The sequence below is a fragment of the Notamacropus eugenii genome, chromosome 5 (assembly GCF_028372415.1).
Source record: "Notamacropus eugenii isolate mMacEug1 chromosome 5, mMacEug1.pri_v2, whole genome shotgun sequence".
Taxonomy (NCBI): domain Eukaryota; kingdom Metazoa; phylum Chordata; class Mammalia; order Diprotodontia; family Macropodidae; genus Notamacropus; species Notamacropus eugenii.
The window spans coordinates 218600811-218627220 of record NC_092876.1 but is presented as its reverse complement, the minus strand read 5'-3'; the positions used below and the strand labels follow the sequence as shown (position 1 = coordinate 218627220).

The 26410-nt window shown below is 35.0% G+C and overlaps 1 protein-coding gene across 15 annotated transcripts in view; it reads left to right on the top strand.

Annotated features, from left to right (window-relative positions):
• BAZ2B (bromodomain adjacent to zinc finger domain 2B) overlaps nt 1-26410 on the top strand; it is a 353036-nt gene that overhangs the window by 70116 nt on the left and 256510 nt on the right. For 14 of the 15 annotated variants that reach the window (XM_072612090.1, XM_072612107.1, XM_072612104.1 and 11 more), the window contains one exon: nt 21571-21613. The gene's annotated coding sequence lies outside the window, so the exon portion shown is untranslated. Of the gene's footprint in view, nt 1-19803; nt 19823-21570; nt 21614-26410 lie in introns of those variants that run through there. The other variant, XM_072612071.1, reaches the window with a different exon arrangement.

Here is a 26410-nt window from a genome sequence, read left to right as displayed (position 1 = left end):
CTTAGGGCAGTGCCTTTCAGGTAGTAGGTAATGTTCAACAAATATTAATGTTTGTTGAAATGAATTGCTTTGATTAAAGGGCCAACACAGAACATAACTTTTTAAACACATTCCAACAAAGCCAAGAGTTTTAAAGTTATAAAGTAGTTTTTTCATAGTCACTAAGGTAAGAATTTCAACACTCTGACGACATAAGAAATCTTAAATGATAGGCCCTAAGTGCTAGGGCCTAGGCCTATCAAATAGTCCCTAATTTTTATTTTAAAAAACAAAACAGTACTTAAAGAGCATTTAAATTCTGTGATGTATAGTAAGTCCACTGTGAACCCAATTTCTGAACCCAGTTTTCAGACACAAAGAAAATGTATTAGGGAGTTGTTCTTGCTCTTATAGAGTGAGACCTAGGCCAACTGCTTCCAATGAGTAGATTGAAGAAACATGCTTGTAGAAACTATTTCATAAAATGTATTTCTTTAGTACACTGTGGCAATTTCTTAACCTTTGGTACTTAGTTGTATTTTATTTAATGAAAATATTTAATTTAGATCAAGTTTGAAAAAAATTCTTATCTTTGTTCTCTTTGAATATCTAGCTCTTTAGGTTCTTGTAGCATATTTTGTATAAAAATACACGTGGGTCCTTTTCCCATTTGTATGATTTCTTTGGGATACAGCCCTAGAAGTGATATTGCTGGGTTAAGGATGCACATTTTTGTAGCCCTTTGGGCATGGATCCAAATTGCTGTCCAGAGTGACTGGATCAGCTCACAGCTCCACCAACAGTGAATTAGTGTTCCAACTCTCCCACATCTTCTCCAACATTTATCTTCTTCCTGTTTTGTCATGTTAGCCAATCTTGTAGGTATCATGTAATACCTCAGAGTTGTTCGGATTTGCATTTCTCTAATCAAAAGTGATTTAAAACATTTTTTTATATGACTATAGATAGCTTTAATTTCTTCCTTTGAAAACTGCCTATTCATATCCTTTGACCATTTATCAATTGGAGAAAGACTTGCATTCTTATGAATTTGACTTACTTCTATATATTTTAGAAATGAGGCCGTTATCAGAGACACTGATTATAAAAATTCTTTCCCACTTTTCTGCTTCCCTTATAATCTTGGTTGTGTTTGCTTTGTTTGTGCAAAACCTTTTCAATTTAATCAGAACTATCCATTTCATAACTATTTCAAAACTATTGCATTTCTTAATGTTCTTTATTCCTTGTTTGGTCATAAATTCTTCCATTCTCTGACATTCCATCTGACAGGAGGGAACCTTCATAGAGAGATTTTTTATAAAGCTTCATAATGTATTTTAAAAGAATGTACTTATTTCTGTTCACATCACTCTAACAATACCATTTTCTCTAAGGTTACCAATAATTTTTAGTTGCCAGATCCTATTGACTCTTTTCAGCCTTTATAAACTTTGTGATTGCTACACAACATTTGGCAACTGAAGCATCTCCTCTTCCTAGGTATTCTTTCCTTCCTGGATTTTTGTGACATAGTTCTTGTCTGGTCTACCTCTCTGTCTGAATTATCTCCCCTTTTTCTTGCAAGATCATTAACTATTGTCCTACCCCCTTTGCCTGGGTGTTCTCTCTTTTTTCTTCCTGTTGTGATCCCATGTACTTGCCTGTATGCAATTTTTATCTTTATTCAGCTGAATCCAAGTTTTGCCTTCACTCCTCACCTCTCTTTTGAGTCCCACAAAGTTAACGCCTGTTGGACTTCACCAGTTCATGTCTTGTAGTCATCTCAAACTCACCATGTCCAAAACATGTAATTACCTTTTACCTTGAACATTCTGCTTTTTCTAACTTTCCTAATTTTCATCAGTGGCATTACTATCCTTTCAGTCACCCATGTTCACAGCCTAGGAGTCATCTTTACCTCCTCTCTCCTTCATGTTAGATATTTATTCTCCTGCTAGATTTTGTTGATTCTCCTTCTGCATCTCTCTTGTACATTCCCGTTTCTTCATTTCTTGAAACACTACTCTAAATCTCCCTATTTTTTTGAAATTTTATTAAATTATGTATTCATTAACATCTGTTATGTAATTATTAATAGTATGTATTCTTTTAAGTAGTATGCTACTCTTTCATCTGAGGCCCTCAAAGAACTTTATACATAATAATTAACTAAAATTCACAACAACTTCTTGAAGGAGATAATTAGCCTATTATATACTGGAGATGAAATTACATCGAGGCATTAGGAAGTTGTTTAGAGTTTCATAATGCATATGTCAAATCTCGAAATACAGACCAGGATTACTTGGTTGCTTTCTGTAAGGACTAGACTACTATTATTATCTTACCAGTGAGTCTAAGAAAAAAATTGGCCTTAGTTCTTAATTAATATCACCTAGAAATTTATAGAATAAATTATTTAAATACTGGACAAAGGTAATCATATGATTGAACCTGTTAATTTGAAGGCATCACATTGTTGGTCATTTTTAGCATTAGAGTTTTTTTGAGAATAAACCAACATTTTTTTTGCCTTTTAAAATCTCTTAAATTTCTTTTGCATGTGTGATTTTTAGAATTGCTTAGATTTTTCTTTAATGTGTAACTGGCATAAATTATTCTTTCAAAGTTATGTTTGCCTGTAAACATCGGGCAGTTGAAACTTTTTTATTCATGATGAAAGTAAAAAAATATTGAATTGTAATGCTATGTTTTTAAAAAATTTTTAAAAATATATTTTCCAATTCATAAGCATTTATTTTATTTTCCACTTCCAACTGGACAACAAAGAATAAAATTCTCTTAATGTATTTATTAACCAGTCAAAGTGAATCCTATTATTGTGTATCAAAAATATATATGCTTCACTTAGCATTATGAGTTTATCACCTCTCTTGTCACAAGATGGGTAAGTAACATGCTTCATCATTGGTCCTCTGCAATTTTGGTTTGCTATTACATCAATCAGAATTCTACAGTCTTAAATATTTTTGTACATAAGGGTCTTTTTCCTTTCGGTCATCTCTGGGATGTGTGTTGAGTTGTGGTATTTCTGCGGCAAAAGTGACTTTTCTGGGCATAGTGCCAAATTGCTGTCTAGAATGGTGGGCTTATTCATAATTTTGTCAATGCATTAGTGTACCTATTTTCCCCATTACCCCTGAAACATTTGTCATTTTTATTTTTTGTAACATTTTTTCATTCGATGGGTGTGAGTAGAAAATTGAGTTGCTTCAATTTATATTTTTTAAAAAAAATTTGTGATTTGGAACATTTTTTCCTTGTCATTGGAGCATCAATCCAATTTGACAGTATGGATTTGTTTGAAAAGTGCTTGCTAATATCCTTTTTGCCATTTACTGATTTGAGGAATGGCTCTTATTCTTATAAATTTTAATCTTCCCTATATATCTTTTATTAGAGAAAATTACTGCAGGGATTTTTTTCTCCATTTACGTTTCCTCCCTAGTTAACTGCATTGTTTTTGTTTGCTCAGAACCTTTGTTTGTTGTTAAAATTGTTCCTTTTATCTTCTGTGGTCTTCTCTATCCCTTGTTTGGTCATGAATTCCTTCCTTGTGAATAGATCTGAAAGGTAATTTCTTCCTTGAGCCTCTGATTTGCTTATGATGTCACCTTGTATGTCTGTTATGAATCATTTGGACTATATCTTGATATTTGGTGTGAGATGTTGCTCTGTATCTAGTTTCTATCATGCTACTTTCCAGTTTTCCAAGCAATTTTTGTGAAATTCTATTACAGCCAACTCTTTAATTATTGTAGATAAGAAACTGAGTGCCAGAAAGCGTAGGTGTCTCTAAGTGCCCAGTGTCACTAAGTTAGTAGTTAGCAGAGCTGAGATTGAAACTCACATTCTTTGATGTCAAATCCTGACCTCTTTCTACTTTACCACTGTATGTTTCTGGGCATCCCTCTCTTTTTGTAGAGAAGGAGACTAGGGCTCAAAGAAATTAATAAGATGTTTAACATCTCCCAAATAACAAGTAATGGAGATGGAATTCATACTCATCTCCTCTATCTCAAAATACAGTGATCATCTTTACCCTATAACACACTTCTTCTTACTTCTGTATCTGTTCCACCCAACCCCTTTTATTAGATTGTAAACTTATTTAAAGCAAGGACTATGATTCATTTATCTTTGTGTACCCATTACATAATGTAGGACTTGACACTACCTAACATAGGACTTGACACAGTAGGTTTTTAATAAGGACTGCTGAATAAATGAATGAATGAAGTAGAGGGGCCCAGGGGATCTTTGGTGTTGCTGTGGTCCTTTAGAAGATACTGTTCTACTATAAACTTTTTGATCTGGAAGTTTGACATCTTTTTAAAGCATTTCACCCAGATGAAGCACTCATAGGGTTTTTTTGCCATGTGGATTCATTGATGTCCATGCAACTGGGAAGTATGGCTGAAAGCTTTCCTGTACTCTATATCTATGGGGTTTCTTTTTCATCCATTAAGGTTTGCCTGTGGGTACAAATTGCGGTCTGGTGGATATACCCTTGCTCGCATTCAACACAGGTGTCATCTTCTTCCTGGTATAGACTCTTTGGTGGATGTGAAGTTTAGATCTCTGACTCTTTCCTGCAGTCATGGCATTTAAATGGTTTCTCTCTTGTGATCATTCTTTCATGATGGACAAGGTGAACATTTTCAAATGAGACTTAAAATCTAAGTTTTACCATAGCCCCTACATTGGTATTGTTTGGCCTCTTTGGTAAAACTGGGAGTTCTTTCTAGGACTTCTCTTCCATTCACCAAGAGTGTGCTTCACTTGGGATAGATATCTGTTGGGTTGAAGATCTCTCTTTACGCCCTTTTGGAGGAGGGAGTTTGAGTGGAGTAGTAGCACCTATAAGATTTTTCTGAGATAAATGGGGAAATGTTGGCCACTCCTTCCAAACCCTTCTTCTGCCCTGCTTTCATGACTTGCTTGGGCCTGAAGGAACATGGAGGCTTACAGATCTACATCTCATGGTCCTTTCTGTTGAGTTTTTTCTTTACGGGCGCTCTTTCTATGGTTTGTTTGGACCTCTTCTGGCCTGATCTCCAGCCAAGCAGAGCTGCTAATCTTTGGCCTTTTCCTCCCCTCTGTCAGTCAAGGCAATCAGTTCTGGTTTTGAAACAGTGACATTGAGAGCATCCATAAGCATTCATGAGACGGTAGCTCTTCCACAACAGGATCCTGTGGAGTTCCTTTTGCTCAAGCCCCAGATATTTTGCAAACAACCCATACATTTAGAATTTGTTGGCAGGATTAAGATTGTAACTTATTTTTGACATTCAAGATTTCAAGTTATTGTTAGTTTTTAAAAGTATTTAGTTTCTACAAATAATATCTTAAAGATTCTATCTTAAAGGGACTATGTGTGTTGAATTGAATTTCCAAAAGAACTCATAGTTATGAAGGATGATCAGTTTAAACCATAAAACTTTGTGTAATCATTCTGCAAATGAAAATGTCAATGGTGTTTCTTAATCCAAATAAATTCCCCATTAAAGACATATATACTATATCATGAACAAATGATGTATGCTTCCTATCTTGGATCAATATTTACAGTTGCTTTAATGATCCTTATGTTTGCCTTTTTAAAACTGTGCAGTAATATCAATAAACCATATGTTCATCATGTATATATTTCAGAGGGCCATAGTCAAATTGTCAAGAGCCAGGATTAAGTAGTTATGTGTGTGTGTGTGTGTGTGTGTGTGTGTGAGAGAGAGAGAGAGAGAGAGAGAGAGAGAGAGAGAGAGAGAGACAGAGACAGAGACAGAGACAGAGACAGAAAGAGAGAGAGAGAGAGAGAGAGAGAGAAAGGGAGATATTTGCCGAGGTTGTGGCTGGCCAATAGCTGCGTGACTCAGACATGTCTGAGGCAGGATGTTGAACCCTCATCTTCCCTGACTCCAATTTCAGTCTTCTTTTTCCTGTGCCATACTTCACCTCAAAGGGCCATTCACACATAAAATTCATAACATTTTAATGTTAAGATTGTAGAAACAATTTTTCAAATGGTGATTTTAGATGTATTCAGTTTTTCTAAGGAAATCTTCCTACCTTTGTTGAAATTTTTGATGGGCATTTTTTCCATTCTGCTTTTTTTTCTTTTCTTTTTCTTTTTTCTGTTCCATCAAAGATTAGATTAGATTACTTAAAATGTGTTGGGCACTCACTATGTGCCGGCACTCTCTGTACTAAACCTGATTAAGGGTTTATGTTGTAAAGAGAAAGTGGAAAAGTAATCTGGAGAGTTAGGACCTTAGCCAGGGTAGAAGTGAGACTGGCTGGCTTGGGTGCTTCCTCCTCAAATGGATGTTCCAAGAGGAAATCACTAATTGGAGGATGAGGCTGTAGCAATAGGGTCATTGCCTGTGCAAAGGCCATTGGGTCTGAGGTAGAAAGGTAGTATGCAACTGGGATAGAAGATAATTTGGTAAGGGTAATTTTGACTGCTTTCTGTTTTTTCCAAATGGACAGATTTGGGCTTAAACCTAAATTTCTGTTGCATTTAAACATTTTAGATTTCAAATAAGGGAAGAATGATTTGCATTTAAAACTTAAGTAATTTCCTAATCTTTGCTGAAGAGCCTGCATTAATAAGTTTGATGAAGTGTGTTTTAGAATCTGCAGATTATGAACAAGCACATTAGTGTATTCTCAAGGTAGCAGCAGTGGTGTAGTGAACAGGGTTGTTCAACCATGCCATTTTTGCCCTCTCCCTATTACTGACTCATTGCTTAGATAAATTTCTGGCATAACTGTTCCTTCTTCACTGAGAAGTTGTGAAGACTTGTAATTGTCTTTATCTTTTAAAATTCACTGCCCTCGGTCAGCTATAGCAGTTAGGAAAAATACCTTAGCGTTTGATATTCTCTCTCTCTCCCCCCCCGCCCCCCTTTCCTTTCCTCCCTCTTCCCTTTTCTCTCTGTCTCTCCCCTATTCTCTTTCCTACTCTCTCTTTCTCTTCCTTACTCTCTCTCTTTCTCTCTCTCCCTCCCTCTCTTCCTCCATCTCCCCCCTCCCCTGCCCCCTAGATGTTCCCCTTCAATAGCTTCCTTTTAATTTGACTTCTGGGATTTACACCATAAGCAGCAAATGCCTGTGGTTAGAAAAACAAAGTATGGCTCATGCTTTCAAGGTGCTCTCTCAACCCACCCTCCCTTTCCTCAGTAGGATGGGTTGCCAGAGGGTCACTTGTTCCATCTCCCTTTAGATTTCTAATGGTAGCCACCATGTTTGGGGAGTGGTTTAGCTAATGCTCTAGTTCATGAGTTCACATTGTTGTGCTTCTACCCCCCGATTATCAGTTGATAGCAGTTAGTCAGATGGGCTTAATGAATTTTAGAAGATGTTTTTACTAAGGTGGTTCACATAGACTGTTTTGCCAGAAAGAGAAGTCAAACTCGTTGGCATATAGTATGCAGATTCGACCTTAAAAAAAAATCAAGACTGCTTTTTTACATTCATATGGCATTTTTGCCATTCTGCTAACCCTAACAGATCTATCAGATTGTATATCTGATAGATCTGTTAGATATACAATGGCTCAGCAATCACAGCTGCCAGAATTTAGGAGGACTTTGAGAGGACTTGGATTACTTATATCTATATAAAAAGTTGACCAGGAAAGATTGAAATAATACCTTCTTACTTTATTTTGCCGTGACAAACGGCAAACAGTTGGATTACTTTATGAATTATTTGAAATTATTGTTTGTTTCATTTTTCTGCTTTGTATAAATTGCACTTGACACGTAGTAAGTACTTTATAGATAGTTGTTGATTGATTTTTGTTTAAAGCCACTGCAAAACCAAAATATCTTGAGGCATCACTGAAGACTTATATGGTTTTGAAGAGCAATAGAACCTTGATTATCATCTTTTATCTTTTATTTGTTTTTCTTTCTTTTATCCTCACTAAAGCAGAGGAAAAGAAGTAGAGGAAAAAGGACAAACTGAGGCGATGAAGTTGGACAAAGGGAAGGGACAAGCAGTCTCCCTCCTTTGCCTTGTTATAGGATGGGTTAGTGTATGTTTTTGCCTTAGAGATCATTAAAAAAATTCTCTCTGGAATTTGTTTCCTCTTCCTCTACTCACTATGGCTACTCTGAGCTACATCTGAGCTACATCAATTCTGTTGAAACCAGTGAGTAAAGAATTTGCAAAGGGAAGCACAGGTGTTCATTAGATTGGTAGAATGGAAAATAAGAAAAAAAGCCTGGATATGTACTCTTTTAAAAACAAATTCATAAAATGTATTAGACCGGGATGGAGAACTTGTGTCCTTGAGGCCATATGTGACCTTCTAAGTCCTTGGGTGTGACCTTTTGACTGAGTCCTTCTCTTCTGGTGTTCTAGCCAGGGGAAGGTACACTCCAAGGCCAAAAACTGCCTTTTTTTTTCCTTTGGGTTTACTGGCTACATTTCTTGCTCAAAGATCAAACCTTTAAGCCAATTCACTCTGGATTGATAGTATATACCATTGATGGTACCTAGATAAGTTAAGAGGATACAAGAAGACACATATTCATCCATTTTACTGATGTTTTTGTTGCAATGTTGGTTCTGTTTCTGAGAGAATAGAAACACTTATTCATGATAAGCCTGGGAAACCATCCTTCCCTAGAACTACAGGTTGATTCCAGATACATAGGGCTAATGCAAAATTCTAACAGCCATAAATTAGCTTTCCATAGCCCCCTCAACACTAGATTTTCTCATCTTTTCCTATACATCCTAATTTGATGGTTGTAAGGTGATAGGTTTTTTCATTTTTCTTTTTTTTAGTGATTATGAACACTTTTGCAAATATCTGTTGGCTGCATGTACTATTTTTTTTAGTTTGCATTCTTTTGAAAATTATTTCTACATATACTTTGACCACTTTTCTGAAGGGAAATGATGATTTATCTAATATCGTATCCCTGGAAATTTTTGATGTCACACTTTTGTTGAAGATATGTGATTCAAAGACCTTCCTTCCCCCCCAGTCCCTGTCTCTTCTTTTGAATCTAGCTTCCTTTTTTAATTTTTGCAAACCTTAAAAGATACTATATACTCAAGATTTTATCCTTTATCTTTTGTAATGTCTTCTAGCATGCCTAATTATGAATCCCTCTCACTTTTTTTGAAGGCTTTTTGTTTCTCACTGAAGTTGTTAAATTCTCTTTCTCATATACATTCACAGAGAGAAGACCATTCATTTTCCCCACCAAGATCTTTTGTGCTTGGCAATTTGGTAGAGAATGAAGCAGTGTCTTCCAAACTAAATTAACCTGTAATACAGGTATACAAGCATTTAAGCAGCAAGCTTATATAAACACCTCCAGACACATACATTATGCACACATGCTTAAGTACACACATTCATCCATAAAGGGCATTTATCAGCTCTGCAACTGTGAAATAGAACTTTTACATATATCATGAAGGAGCTTCTCCACATTTTCCCCTTGTGCTATCCTCCAAGGGACCATTTTGATTTTGGGCTTGGCCCATTCCCTTCTCATCTGCACATAGAAAACTGTCCTTCAACCATATTTGAGTTTACCTGATGATTAAAATAATTTACATAAACCTTTCCTGCATGGAATGTGGAAGTTTGTCTACTTTCTCTTTAATGTTTATGGTTTCAGTTCCTATGACGCATTTCTAATAACAATTCTGGGTCAAGTCACCCAGTCAGAGTTGACATCAGATCTAGAGGAGACCAAAAGAAGGTTTTAGGTAAGGAGTATTGGAAGGTTATATAGCATTAGAATAATAATAGTAATGATTATAGTAACATCGTTACCAAGGGTAACAGTTGCATAACAACTAATATGTGCCAGGTACTGTGCTAAGCATTTTACAGTTATTGTGTCATTTGATCCTTACAACAGCCTTGGGAGGTACGTGTTATTATCACTAAAGCAACTGATGCTGCTTCTTAGACTTTAGGATTCCTGCTTATGACACAAAACAGGATCTTCCAGCAAGGAGGTCTTTGGTCTTATATGGACCACAGGTCAGAGCTGAGTCACCCATCAGCTCTTCTCCAGGGTGCTAATAGAAAAATATTTGACATTTCCCTTACTAAAACCATTTCTTTCCCATAGTAATATCTCTCTACATTCTCCTTTTCTACTATTTTTTAAATTCTCTCAGTACATACTTCTGTATGATTTCATAGGTGTGAGAAATTCTTCCTTTGATACAAATGACAACTTCTGTAACTTTGTAGATGTCACAGAGATTAGTCTGAGCCTCAGAGAGCTTCTCCCTTGTAGCTCCAAGAAGCTGTAGAGTGTGTAGTGGCTGGGTGAGATGCGCTAAACCACATTGAATGTTACCTACAGATCTCTAAATCCATAAGTGAATTAGGGGGATGGCTACCCCAAGCCTGTGAAGACTTCCCCCAATGGAATGGGCAGATGAGAATGATTTGTTCCAATGACCATGAAGGTGGCTGAAACAGGTACTTGGTAGAGAGCTTGGTTGTCCACTGTGTCCCAGGCTGTATCCTCCTGACTTTATCATGGCACTGGATTTTGATGACTATGGGATGATTTTGTGCAACTCTACCTCACTTAAATCCAATTCTTGCCTAAGAAGATATGATGTCATTGGTCCTTTTCAAAAGATAAAGGAAAAGCTACAACAATCCACCTCTGAACCTGGAGTCACAGAACCTGAGTTTAAATTCAGATCTGCCACATAGTACTTGAATGACCTTGGGCAAGCTACTTAACCTCGCTGAACATCAGTTTCCTTATCTGTTAAATTAGGAACAACCTCTAACATCTCTTTCATATCTAAATATATGATCATATAATCCTTTACCTATATTAAAATAAGTGCAATTTGGCATAAGGGGCAAATAGCAATTGGAGATTCATGTTCCAGATTCTAGGATAAGAAAATATCTTCATCTCTTCTGGGGTTTTTTTTTTTTGAGAATATTTTGTGAGATCAGTGGGGATAAAACATCATCCTTGTTGTCTTTTAAAGCTTGAATGGGCAAGGCAGCTTGATGAATCTCAATAATAGAGCTCCAGAGTCCTCTTTGACTCTTATTGTATATCATGTGGTTTCTTTAAAAAAATTTTTTTCCAATTACATGTAGAAATAATCTTGTCTTTTAAAAAAAATTTTGAGTTTCAAATTCTCTCCCTTCCCTCCTCATTAAGAAGGCAAACAATTTATATATGCTATACACATGCAGTCAGGCAGAACATTTCCATATTAGTCATACTGTGAATGAAGAAACTGACCTAAAAAAGAGAAAGCTATAAGAAAAATAAAGTTTAAAAAAAGCATTTTACAAAAAAAGGGTATGTTTTGATCTCTATTCAGACTTAATGAGTTATTTCTTTGGAGGTGGATAGTATTTTTCATCATGAGTCCTTTAGAATTGTTTTAGATCACTATATTGCTGAGAACTGAGTCATTCACAGTTGATCATTGTATAATATTGCTCTTACTGTATACAGTGTTCTCCTGGTTATGCTTATTTCATTTTGCATCAGTTCATTTAAGTCCAGGTTTTTCTGAAAGCATCCTACACATCATTTCTTATAGCATAATAATATTACATCATAATTATATACCACAGCTTGTTTAACCATTATCCAATTAATTGGCATTCTCTCAACTTTTAGTTCTTTAGAGCTGCTGTAAATACAGGATCTTTCCCTCTCTTTTTTTTAATCTCTTTGGAGTACAGAACTAGTAGTGGTATTGGTGGGTGAAAGGATGTGCACTGTTTTATAGCCTTTTGGGCATAGATCCAAATTATTCTCCTAAATGGTTGGATTGGTTCACTACTCCACCAACAGTACATGAATGTCCCAATTTTCCCACATCCCTTCCAATTTCTATCACACTGTCTAATCTTATAAGTGTTAGGTAGTTCCTCAGTATTGTTTTAATTTGCATTTCTATAATCAATAGTAATTTAGAGCATTTTATATGACTATAGATAGATTTGATTCCTTCTTCTGAAAAGTTTCTATTCCTGTTGTTTGACCATTTATTAATTTGGAGAAAGATTTGTATTCTTGTAAATTTGACTCAGTCATGTATATATTTGAGAAATGAAGTCCTTAACAGAGAAACTTGCTGTAAAATTCCCCCCCTCCCAGTTTTCTGCTGTTCATCTAATCTTGACTGTATTGGTTTTGTTTGTGCAAAACCTGTTTAATTTAATATAATCAAAATTAACCATTTTCTTTCCGTATTGTTCACTCTCTCTTGTTTGGTCATAAATTCTTCCCTTGTCCTTAGATTTGACGGGTAAATTATTTAATGTTCTCTTACTTTACATGTGCTATCACCCTTCATGTCTAAATTATGTGCCCTTTTTGACCTTATTTTCATATATGGTTTGTGAGATGTTGGTCTACATCTAGTTTCTGCCAAACTGCTTTCCAGTTTTCCCAGCAGTTTTTGTTAAATAGTGAATTCTTGTCATGAAAGCTTGGATCCTTAGGTTTATCAAATAGTAGATTACTGCCGTCACTTACTACTGTGCTTCTTAATCAATTCCACTGATTCACCACTACTTAGCTAGTGTGAGGTTATTGGGATGATTACCTCTTTTTAATAGAGTCTGAGGTCTGGTATGACTAGACTACCTTCCTTCATTTTTTTTTTTATTGATTTCCTTAATATTCTTGACCTTTTGTCCTTCCAGATAAATTTTGAGTTTTTTTCTAGCTTTTAAAAAGTAATTTTTTATAGTTTCATTCAACACTAAAAAAGTAAGTTAATTTAGGTAGAATTGTCATTTTTATTGTATTGGCTAGGCCTAATAATATTTTTCCAATTGTTCAAATCTGATTTTGTTTGTGTGAAAAGTGTTTTGTAATTGTGTTCATACTTCATATTGTGGCTTTGTAATATTCATTGTGGATTTGTCTTGGGAGATAGACTCCCAAGTATTTTATATTATCTATAGTTATTTGAAATGGAATTTCTCTTTCGTCTTTTGCTACTGGACTTTATTTGTAATATAGAAAGGCTGGTGATTTATATGGATTTATTGTATATCTTGCAACTTTGCTAAAGTTGTTAGTTATTTCAACTAGTTTTTTAGTTGATTCTTTAGGATTCTCCAAGTATAACATTATGTAATCCACAAAGTATTTTTGTTTCCTCATTGCCTATTCCAATGCCTTCCATTTCTTTTTCTTCTTTTACTGCTGTGGCTAGCATTATGATCTGAAAAGAATATATATAATTTTTCTGCTTTTCTGCATTTGGTTGTGAGGTTTTTATGCCATAATATATGGTCAATTTTTGTGTAGGTGCTACATACCACTCAGAAAAATGTATTTTCCTTTCTGTTCCTATTCAGTTTTCTTCTGAGGTCTATCATATTTAAATTTTCTAAAATTCTAATCATCTTCTTAACTTCTTTCTTGTTTGGGTTTTTTTTTGGTTGGATTTTTCTAGTTGTGAGAGGGAAAAGTTAAGGTGCCTCACTAGCATAGTTTTACTTTCTGTTTTCTCTTGTAACTTACTTAATTTTTCTTTTAAAAATTTGGATTCCATGCCCATTAGTGCATATATATTTATTATTGATATTAATTCATTATCTATGGTACCTTTTAGTAAAATGTAGTATCCCTGCTTATCTCTTTTAATCAAATCTAATTTTGCTTTTGCTTTGTCTGGAATCATGATTGCTACCCATGCATTTTTCCCCCACTTCAGCTGAGGCATAATAAATTCTAGCCCAGCCCCTTACCTTTACTCTATGTGTCTCTCTGCTTCATGTGTGTTTCTTGTAAACATATTGTAGGATTCTGTTTTTTTAGTCCACTCTGCCATCTGCTTGCACATTATGAGTGATTTCATCCCATTCCAATTCACAGTTATAATTACTAACTGTGTATTTCCCTACATCCTCTTCTCCCCTAACCCATTTATCCTTCTCTCTCCATTCATTTGCCCCTCCTCAAAAGTGTTTTGTTTCTAACCAGCACCTCCTCCAATTTTCCCTTCCTTTTATTAGCCCCTATCTTCTCTTATTCCCCACTGCTGACCTTTTAAGTCGTCCTGGCTTGGAAAATTGTTTCACCTTTTTATTTTGTTGGCAGTGCCACTCCAGAATTCATTTGGAGGCATTATTTTAATGTTGTTTGGAGCAGAATTTGCATGAGCTCATCTTGACTCTATCCCTCGCTTATCTACTGGTTTCTTGATTATAGACTGGGAAGTTGCTAAGTGATCCTGGCATTATTCTTTGAACATATCTCATTTGTGTAGTTTCTCTCTTTCTGTATAGACAGAATCTCAGCAAAAGACTGGCTTAGTTTTGGTAACACTCCAATTAAATTTTCCATGACACCTCTTAGTAGCAATTATCCCTGCCCTTTCTGGTGAACTTTTAAAAAATCATATTAATTTTTTTTTTCACTCATCTACTTCTTCCTTCTGAACTTGTTCCTGAATAAGTATACAGCCTAGCACCTGCAACCACTCCTTAGCATGGAGTCTTACTCCTGGGAACAGGTCCCTTCCTCCATCATTCTTTGATCTTTGACCTGGAACCGGGTAGTGAGCATCAAAGTTGCCAGTTGGCACTTGTTCCTGCACTTTGAATGAAGTCAGTGTTCTTTATGTCTGGTCCCTTATATTATTTATATATTATTTCTTTACATTATTAGATATTATTTCACAGTCTTGGGTCCCCTTTTACTTTATGAGTGCTAGAGTGTTCCATTGACTAGATCCCATTCCCGGTATCTACAGTTCTCTTTGTCTCCCTGTGCCAACCTAGGCTAGAAAAATGATTCACTTTTATTTTTTTCTGAGATTTCCCAGTCAGAATTTGATCTGGTTGTTTTTCTAGTTCTATTTGGAGGACTGTTTCTGGGAGTGAGTTGGGGTGAGAGCTTGCTGTATTACTTCATACTTCTCTGACATCTTGACTTCACCTCTCTGATGAACTTTCTCCAAGTGGTATTTGAGATACTCCACCTATCCCAACTTTCTTTATCAATAAGTAGCAACAGTTGGTCAGGGTTATGTTTTAACTATCCGCTTTTTGTATTTGAGGAAATTGTCCCCTAGAGAAGCCAAGTTGGGAATGTGTAGAATGGCAAGATTTGAATTAACCAAACTGAATTATACTTTAATCTCTCTAAAATGGGGACAACAAAGTTGAACCAATGATAATACCTAGTAACTGCTGGAAATTTGGAAATAGACAATTTAATAGCAAGTTAAGGGAAATTAGATTCTTTGGCAACAGTTTAAATTTGGAAGGCCCTACTGGGGATCATTATAGTTTTGATTTTCTCTGTGTATGCAGAAAAAACAATTTTTTGTGGGAAAATAATATGTAGCCAAATATGGTATTTAAATGATATTTACATAAAATGTAACATTACCTTTTATAAGTATAATTTGAATAAATTTCCTAGTTTGCAGCTGATTAAAAAGAAAACTCAACCATTTAGTTATAAAAAAACCACTTAGGATTTTTATGAGAACTTTTAAGATTTATATAATTTTAGCCTCTGTCATTTAAATTTCATGTATATTTCTTCATAATATTGTGAGTAACTTAGTAAGTCATGTATAGAATTGCCATTATGAAGAAGAAATTTACTTCATCCATGTAGTCTTTGTGATTTAAAGGGTTTGGGGTTTTTGGTTTTTTTTTTGGTGTTCTGTACATATAATTGATCTTTACTGGTAGATGTAAGGTGAACAGTGTTGTGTTTTTTTGTTCTTGGAATATTTAAAATTGTCTCTTTCCGCTTTATTCACAGAAATTCTAAAGTTGAAAGGTACCTTATATGTCATCCACTCCAAAACCCCGTGTGATACAATGTGATACCTAAATTCACCTATTCAGCATTTCTGAAAGTGTCATTTGACCTCTGTCTGAATACCTTAACTACTAGAAAATTCCTATCTTCGAGACACAATCATTTCTTTCTTCTAGGCAACTCTCATTTTTGGAGTAATGATCTTTATGTTGACCTGAAATATGGATCACTGTAACTTCTCCCATTGCCCATAGTTGTCTTCTTTACACCTATATCTAAGTAATCTTTCATTTGATGGTCCTTCGGGTACTGAAAGACAACCATAATTTTCCCCTGAGTCTTCTGCTTTTGAGGTTATCAGTATTCCCAATTTCTTCCATGTTATTTCAATTATCCTCAAATAATATGGTTTTGAGTTTACTTAACAGTGTATTATTAGAATAGTGATTCAGGAAATACTACCAGGATAGTAATTCTTGATTTCAGCAAGGCTTTCTGCATTTTTTTTTTACCATCTCATTATGTATTTGGAAATTGTCCTTTCTGAACATACTCATTCTCTTCATTGTTCTTAGAATCAAACACCATCACCTGTATATTTTCAGACCACAGAGTATAGAGGAACTCTACTTCTTCTTCTGGAAACTCATTAGTCTTTTTTCAATTCTGCATAATGTGACGTTAGTTTTTAGGGAGCTTTCGGGGGGAGAAGAGGCAGCATTAGCACTTTATTGACTCATTCGGCTTACACTCAAAATCTCTGTTTTTCATGTGAACTGGGACTGTAAGATCAAGAACTGGAAGGAACTTCAAAAATCATCTGGTCCATTGACTTCATTGAACAGATGAGGAAACCTAGCTTCAAAGAGATTATGTGGCTAAGCCAAGGTTAGGTGATAGTAAGTAGCTGAAATGGGATTCAAATCAAAGTGCGTGAACTCCAAATCCAGCCCTTTCGCTGTTATAATATGTTGCCGTTGGCAGTCTTTATTGCTTCCATCCTTTGTTTGTGGAGGTGCGTTCTGAGCTATAAATGCAGAGCTTCACATTTAACTTTAATTGAACACACTGAAATACCTGTTGCATAAGGTACCATCTCACGTTGTGAGTAGATAAACCAAATGTGCTTTTAAGCACCTTAAGCTCTAGTGTGGAAATAGAGAATAAATAAACTAAATAGCTAAAACATAAATAACTATGGGAGAATGAGATACATAGGGGCTGGCAACATGTCCTAGTGGAAAGAATACTGGACTTGAAATGCGAAAACCTGGGTTCCTCTCATGACTTATTATAATTAGCCCATACTTTGGGGCTGTTTGGGGCTCTTGATTGGGTCATTTCATATATTGATGATCCCTCCTAGGTTTCTGTCATGTATATTTGAGAAGCATTACATCAGTGTCTTCAAGTCATTGATCAAAATGTCAGCCAGGATGGAGCTGAGGACAGAGTTCTGAGCCAGACCACTTACAGACCTGCTTTCCCAAATTATGTATCTATTTATTCTTGTTTTCCTTAGTAGAATATAAACTCCTTGAAAGGAGGATTTTTTTTTGTCTTTTGATATTTACAATCTAGCACTGTACATAGTAGATGCTTAATAAGTACTGTTGAGATGAACTGATATTGATCCATTAATTCAAACTTTGGAACTAGTTGTTCATTTAGTTTTCAGCTCATTTACCCTGGTAATCTTTCAGCCTATATTTATTTTTTCCATAAGGATATTATAAAAGACTGGATCAAATCCTTTGTTAAAATCTAGATTTAGGCTATGTGTGTTGCATTCCTTGAATGTACTGTCCAGTAAACCTTTCAGAAAAGCCAATGTTAGTGTCATGACTTGTTCTTATTGGTTTTAAGTGCAAGTTGTTCACTGGTTATGACTGCTACCGTTTATAAATGTTCACAAGTCATGCATTTAATAACCATTCTAGAATTTTGCAATCCATTTTCTTCCCTTTTTTAAAAAGCAGACCATTTCCTTATTCCATTCCTGAGGTTACGTGTTCTCTTATTCTCCAGAATTCCTCAGGAATTGCTGACATCAATAGTCACCAATAATACCCTGGAATGTAGAAGAGAGCCTTGTACCTTGAAGTTGTTTAAGGCAACAACTAATTTCCTATTGTCTCCTCACTAATCTCAGCTATCAGTTCCCTCTTCACCATTTTGCCCTTTCAGTGTGAAGATCATTCTCCTTTAAAAAAGAAAATGGAAGGTACACAGGAGTTAAGGGTTTTTTTCAATTAATATCACTCCTAGGTCATATGGGTCTGCTACAGAAGGGAAGTTTTGATGTAGCGGTAAAAAGTGGTTTAAAAAAAAGTCCTGCTTTGGAGTCCAAGGACATGGATTTGAAGTACAACTGACATAGCACAGGGACTTGGATAAGTCACTTAATATCTTTTAGCCTCAGTTGACTCATTTGTAAAAAGTGTTTATTTGCCCTGCCTATCTCTGTTGTGTACTGTTGTGAGAATCAAATGAGATATTTTATGTAACATACTTTAGAAACCATAAAGCATTACATGAATTGAAACCACAATGAGTTCTTCTCTGTTCCTCTTTTGTCAGTATTTCATAAACCAGGAAGACAAGCTAAGATAGGAACAGACCTGAAGGAAGTTAGCCAAAGAGTAATTTGAGTAATTTGTGTAGGGGAATTTTGCACCATAACTTCTTAAACTGAAGAGGAAGGAACTGACCATTCTTCCTCAGTCTCCCTCACCCGATATAGCTGGGCTTTCATTCAAGGAATAAACATTTTCCTTCTTTCTGGAAACTCTCACCTGTTTTTCTCCCTAATTTTCAAACCATTCCTTCTCTGCCTCCTTTGTTAGTACGTTTATTCATTCTCCTTCCTGCTAACTATGGTGTTCTCCAAGATTTTTTTCTTTATACTGTTCATTATAATATTCATTCTCTTGCCTTCAACTATCATTTCTATAATGAGGAATTTCATTGTAACTCTGATCCTGTCCTCTATTATACATTTTGCCCAGAATTTACATCTGCAGATGAAAACATTCCATTTAGATATCCTGTCACTATCTCAAGTTTACCTAACATCCCCAAAACACAAAATGTTTGTTTTACTTCTTAGCATTCGTATTTCCTTCATTTTAATGGAATCATTTTTTAAGTCTCTCTGGCCAGGAATTTTGTCATCGTCTTTGATGCTTTATTCTTTTTCATTCCTTAAACCAGGAAGTTACCAAATCCTGTCATTATTTTCCTCATAAATGTCCTTTACATGGCTATCATCTTCTTTAGACCCTTGCCGCTTCACATTTGAATCATTATGATCTCCCTCTGATTTTTCTCCCTGTTGTCAATCTTGCCTCTTCAGTCTATCTTATATGTTCTCATCAGGCTTATTTTTTTAAATTATATTTTCATTGTCACCTGTACAGCAACCTGCTATGACTTAGCTATTGGTCACTGGATCAGGGTAAACTCCTCAGACTGACTTTCTGGGTGCTCCCTAATCAGGTCCTATCCTAGCATTCAATTGTATTTTTTCCAGTGTTCCCCAATGTCACTTTGTCTACACTGACTCATTTCTTCACTGTTTCCAACAGCACATCATGCCCATTTCTTCCTTACCTTTTTTTTTTTTTTTTTTTGCTACTTTCCTTTTGTGCTGTATTCTCAATCCTTTATCTTCAGATCCAGTACTCTTATTGCTACATAACTACACTGGAAAACTGAAGCCTAGAGAAGTCATTCTAGTAAATATGCCCCAACTCATGGCCAGTTATCCTGCGAAGGCTTTTCTAAGTGTTATGCTGGAACACACATTGATTTCTCCCTTCTCTGAGCTACTGTTGTATTTATATTCAGTATAACACAGTTGATCACTTTAATTATTCTTTCCTTTTTCTCCTTTTTTCCCCTAGCTACAATGAAAACTCTTCAAGCACAACTACTTCTCTTTCCTCTGTATCATGGAGTACAGTACAGGGCAAATCATCTTTTTTGGTCAAGACTTGTGCTTTCATCAGTATAGGAAACTCTCAGTAAGAAAACTCCCTCTTCAGGTGCAAATGAATTAACTTATCTTTGTGTAAGAGCAGGAGTTCTTAAACTGGGGAGAACTTTTAATATTGTTGGTTTCTGTTGTAATCCTATGCATTTTATTTTACGCATTTAAAGATGTTATTCTGAGAAGGGGTCCACTAGCATCACTAGAATGCCAAAGTGATTTGTGACATCAGAAAGTTAAGAACTTTTTTCATAGAGTACTGCTTGGGGATGCACAGAGGTCAAGTTATTTGTTCATGTCACAGCTAGTATGTCAGAGACAGGACTTGAACCTTTTATCCAGTATACCATGTTGCCTCTCAAGAAGTTGATTGGTTATAATGCTAATTTGGACAAAAATATTCCTGGAAATCTGTTTCATAAAGTAGGTCTACAATGAGTTGTTCATGAGGTGCCTAGATGAAAGAAAAGATGACCCTGAAGATTCCTGTCACTAGAAAAACAGTTCAAGTCCATGTCCTATGTAAGGAAAATGAGTCAGTGAAATGCTCATGTCACAAGGATATATTGTTACTTCTTATATCTTTAAAGACAGACTTTAAACTATTATCGCTAATTTTAAAAGGTGAACAGATCAGGTCCTGTACTAGTATCCTCATGATATTCAAGAGAATGATAATGTTCCCAGCATGGGTGGTATGCCACATAAAAGATTCAAAGTGTAACTAGTTTTAAGTAATTTTTCAGGTGTGTTATTAAACTTGTGATGACCAAGTATAAGCAAGAGGCATTGTCAGTTTTTCAATGGAAACTCCAGTCATATGTTTTTATAACTCTTGACACACCCTTAATCAGTTTTACATTCATCTTCTTGTGGTTGACACTGTTCCTAAGCAGTTTAGATATTTCTTTTTTACTTTGTTAAGGTAACAATGCGGAGAATATAATTTGAGTTAACCTAATCTTTCAATCCTCTTGGCAACTCTCTATCACTTTATATTTTAAGAGATAATGCTGATCTGGATTAAAAGAATGGTATTCCTTCACCTTGAAATTCCTTATGTTAATGAAAACACATGTCACGTTATTTTCTTTAAACTAAGATTTGATTCTGTTTAAACGTTGGAACTTATAAGCAACTATCTGGATGTTTCTCTTAGATATATGTGTCTAAAAGACTGTGGAAGCATGGGTAGTAATAGCCTTATTCATTTTACAACTTGTTTCAGGAGCTTTTCATTTTAGGTTCTTGCATAGTTTAATTGACTCATCAGTTTCTGCAGTTCCATCTTTCTTTTCCATTTTATACGGAGTAGACTCAACTTATGGCCTCAGTGCCACCAGTGGCAAAAGCCATTTCTCTTGGCACAGCAACTTGTAGAGATAGGAGTACCTCTGAATAAAATTTGACGTTTATTTTTCACATTGATCCATTTATAACTTCCCTTTGGTGTGTCTATGTTTCTTCTCTTAGCAAAAAGATAAAAGTTCATAATATAGTCACTCTGCAATTTACTTTGTAATGTATTAACTCTGGAGTTGGTATTTTCTTTGCCAATTACAAATACAACCAAAGCATTTCTGTATCATAAAACATAATGAAAATTATTTATTTTAACCCACATTGGTATATTTTCTTTATTTGTATCATGCATGTATTTCATTTCCTGAAAACTGTATCTGAATTTTTGTATGATTTTTATAGACCTATTTTAGTATGACAAACTATTCCTTCCTAATCAGACTTTGTGCATCTTTTGACCTGAATGATTTGGCTGATTGATGTCTCTGTTTTCTGTTGTAGATTGCGCAACAGTGATGACACAAGACTGACTACGTTCATCACAGTAAGTTCACAATTATAATTAGCATTTTAAAGCTGTGTTTTGTGTTTCTCTTGAGATGTGGCATTTATTGATGGGTTCTTTTAATTGGTCAAACTGATTAGTCAATCCAATAGAAAATCAAATTTTGAATTTTTCTGTGGTTACTTAAATTATTATTTGTATCAGTTGTAACTATTTGAATATTTTAAACTCCTTCAGGTCAGCTGCTCTTGATTTTTGTTATTGTGTTCTCAGAACCTCAATAATAATTTATGATTTGCTTACTATATTGCTAAAAGAGTTGAAATTTAAAAACAAAAAAAGAATTGTAGAATCACGTATTTAGCACTGTGAGAGAGACCTTGAAAGATTACATTTTAATTTATTAGGGTAATTTGTTTTAGGTAATATAACAGGTAAAAGTAATATAACAAGGTAAAATATTTTCAACTATAATTAATTTTAATAATTTTCCCAGTAAATTCTACATTTTGTTGTTTTACTTATCTAAAATAATTATTAATTAAAAATAAAATAGACCAAATACTGGTCATGAATAGGAACTTTTATAGTACCTAAACGACTTGTTTCTCTTTTTTTTTTGCCTAAATTAATTGAGTCATTATACAAATCCTCAACTATGAACATTAGTTTATAACATTAAGGAAATAGAATAATTAGGGTTAATAAAATAATGTCTGAAGTTAATCATTAAATAGTTATTAAGTACTTGTATCAAGAAGTGAATCACACTAAAAATATAAACAAAAAATAAAGTAAAAAATACAAGTCAAATATAATTGTTCATCCATTCAAAGTTTTTGTTTTTTTAATAGCCCCTTTGGCAGTATTTTAAACAAGTAACAGGCATTTATTAGTATTTCTGATGGTATAGGGCACTATCACAGATTTGAACTAGTTAGAGGAAGAGTTGTTCTGAGAAAAGTTTTGATGAGGACTGGAAAGGGGTTGTGAGATCCCCCCACAAAGACCAGGGTACCAGGGGCAGGCCGTCTGGAGAAGAATTCACGAACTCAAGCATTGTTAAAGTCAAGGTAAAGATTTATTATGCTTTTCAGCAGGCAAGAGTTCTTAGGGAACTTGCAACCTTAAAGGGGTAAAGGGAAAGTTTATATAGGATATTCTATAGCGAAGCATGTGCCAAATATGCTAAGTAGGTGTTTTGGGGTGGGATTAGGGAGTGGTTAAGGAGTGGTCAGTTCTTAAAGGAACATGCACTTTTGGTATCTACTGTGCAGGTATTTTACCCAAAATTCATTGGGAAATAGCCCAAGGGGGGGCTGCCTGGAGATGTGGTTTTAGGCCTGAAATGTCACTAAGTCAACCAATGGTCAGGGTTGACCAGAAAAAAACAGACTTCTCTCATCAATGTCTCGTTAGATAAGATTAATGTAAGAGAGTATAGGTATGTCCAAGTTTAGGATACATGTGATTGGTCAGTGAGTAGTAAATGCCATTATGACCCAGTGCACAGCCTGTTCAGTACACAGCCTGTTCAGTACACAGCTGGTTCAAACTAATGAATTCTACAGGTGCAGCTGGCTACTATAGCAGGAAAGGAGATAGCGGTTGTTGCTGGGGCAGGCTGTGTCCTTGGGCTGGGGAGAAACTGCCTGAGATAGTATTTTGAGGCTAGGGAGAAATGTGATTTTTAAAGAGAAGTGTGATTTTAGAATTGGGGCCCAAGTACATGCAACCAAGCACCTCATCAGTTTGAATTATAAAAGTATTCTAGAAGAAATAAACTTTTATTGCTTTTAAGTATATTCACTAACTCAAGCAAGGCCAGCCAACAAAGAGTTGTTTACTGGAGATCTTTACATTTGTTTCTTTAATGAATTTATTTAAATGATTTCTAATTAAAATATATTATTAATTATGTTAGTGGTCCTTATGAAGTAGATGGAAGTCCTTGGAAAAAATATTTGTTTTCTGAATTATATTGCCTCCCCTTCTTTTGATGTTGTTAACACTATTAAATTTTACTGTCCATAAAGAAAGAATTTGTTTAGTAGAGATAAAATTTAGTTAGCCTCAGTTATTTTGCATTCAGAATGATTGTAGTTGGAGTTATGATAATGAGGTTTTATTGTATTTTTGAAAGATGTTTTAAATTGTAAAATTATCTAAAATGGATTCAAGAGTTTCTTAATTATGAAACTATACCTTGAGTTGTAGTTTTCCATTTCAGATACAATTGGATTTCATGCTATGGTGCTATGATCAAAAGATCTTTCTCTATAGATTTTGGGGGAAAAATGCCTTATCATTGGTCAGGGAACCAAGTTGTAGTAATTACCAAAATAGATACAAGAAATAACCCCATACAGTTTTTATGTTCATTTCGGACTTCTGATATGATGACTAATCTTGTTCAGTAAATACTAGCAGACATTTGAAAAGGTTATAATTCTATTTTAAACCACTTTATCCTAATAATTTTCGACTATACTTCCACTGTATAAAGAGAGATGGACAAAATCCTACACATTTATTGCCTAAAGAAATTTTTAAACTCTGTGATTTGTAGTTTTTACGCTGGAGATTCAAAACTTCCTTTATTATACTGGCTGAACATTTTACAATAGAATACAAGGGCACATAACAGCAGCGACCTTCATGCCATCGTCCCAGGGGTGCTTTATAATCAGGAAAGTTAAAATTAGCCCTAGAAGCACAAAAATTGCTAAAACAATGAGTTTGAAATGCTGACCATAACAAATCACTTTAAGGTTAGATTTTAAAATCCTAACGGTTGGAATGCTTTTTTTAAAAAATAGGAAATGTAAACCAGACCTGGATGGTAAAAGCTTTATGGGTAATGTAGCTAATTAGGAGTGGACAAAAAAACCCAACATCTTTATCTAACAACCAAGTTGGGAGAGAGAGAGCAAGCAAAAGTAGTTTCGTTAATGAGGAAGGGACAAATGATTTCTAAGTCAAAAAGAATCATTTTATAATGAATGCTGTTTAACAGGGATTAAATTAGAATCAGGTTGGGGAAAATTTACTAGTTGGCAAAAGGAAATAATGGACTAAGGACAAAAGAGGTGCTACTAGTTAGGCAGAGCTTCTGCAATTCATGCACAAGGCCTTTGTAAAGGAAAAGTACTTTTACTTAGTCTATTTTTATAGAACTTTTATAACCACGGATATATTACAAAAAATATAATGAATCCATTCCTAACCCATTTTCAGTGACTGGAAGCCTCTAAATTATGGAGAAGTGCCTTCTTTAGTTTTATATCAGGAGTAGGAAGAAAAATTTATCTACTAGGAATGAAGTAACTTTCTCTATGTTCCTAGGCTACTCTTTCCTCCTTTGATCTTTTCAAGGATTAAATGTACCTCCCCTGACTCAGAATTCCTTAAGACTGAAAGCTTTTTTTCTGTTCTTATCTTCTTTGCGTGTTGTAGGATTTGAACCCTTGGTTGAATGTCAGGCTAAATGAGTGAAGTTTTCGTGCCCTTTAAAGCTATAAAGAAGCAAGCCCAGAATCTCAAAATTGCATGACACCTCACAGGCATCTAGACCAGAGGTGTCAAACACACAGGAGGCTGAAGTACCGCCCAAACTAGATTAAAATGTAATTTGGAAATACTTAACACAATAATAAAAATGCAATAAAAATAAGTCAGCATGTATTCTGTATGGATCCTTATGTATGAATTAGTGGTCCCCCTTTCCATTTGAGTTTGACACCATTGTTATAGATCAGTTCTATTTATTTATTTTTAGTTTTCAACATTCATTTCCACAAGTATAGATCAATTCTAAAATAACCAAGAATACCCAGCTAATGGTTATTCAGCCTTTGCTTGACAATCTATCCCCAAAGTAGCCTATTCCATTTTTGCACAGTACTGGTTACTAGGAGTATTCCCCTTATGTTGAGTCTAAATTTACAGTTTCTACCTAGTGTTCCTAGTTTGCCTTCTAAGGTTAAGCAAAATTTAACCTGTCTTCCACATGCCAGTCTTTCAAATACTTCTAATAGTTATTCTGTTAAGTCTCTTCTTTTCCAAGCCAAATCTCTTCACTGCCTTCAACAAATCTTCATATGGTTTTCCAGTTCTTTTACATTCTGGAAGAGTTCAGACTTATCTTTGTATTCCTTAAAAGGTCATGTCCATAACTGAACATGGTATTCCTGAGGTCATCAGACTAGCATAAAGTATGGGAGTGCTGTAAGGCACCTCATCTGTGTGTGTGTGTGTGTGTGTGTGTGTGTGTGTGTGTGTGTGTGTGTGCATTTGCACATGTGTGTAGCCTAGGATAGTATTAGTCATTTTGTTTCTCCTGTTTTAATTCATATCAAGTACAGAGGTCATTAAGGTACCCAGGTTCTGTTTTCTAGCGACATCTCCTCCAGCTTGTATTTGTGAAACTGGATTTTTGAACTGAAGTGCAGAACTTAACATTTTGTCTACTGAATTTTATCGTATTCAATCCTAGCCCATTCTTATAGACTTTCAAAGCCTTTTAGAAACCTGACTGTTAACTAGTATATTACATATCCATCCAGTTTTATGTCACCTGCAAATCTGACAAGCATTCTGTCTTCTTTCATCTAAGTATTTGATAAAAGTATTGAATAGCACAGAGTCAAGGCATCCAAGTTCAAATCAAACCATTGATGATGACTCTTGGAGTTCAATCACTTCACTAATTTTGAATCTACCTAGTTGTATTATCTTCTAGTACATACCTGTCCATCTTATCTGTGACTTTACTGAAATAATTTGTCTGCAGCATTCCCCTGAACTACTAGTCTAGTTACTATTACCATGAAAGGA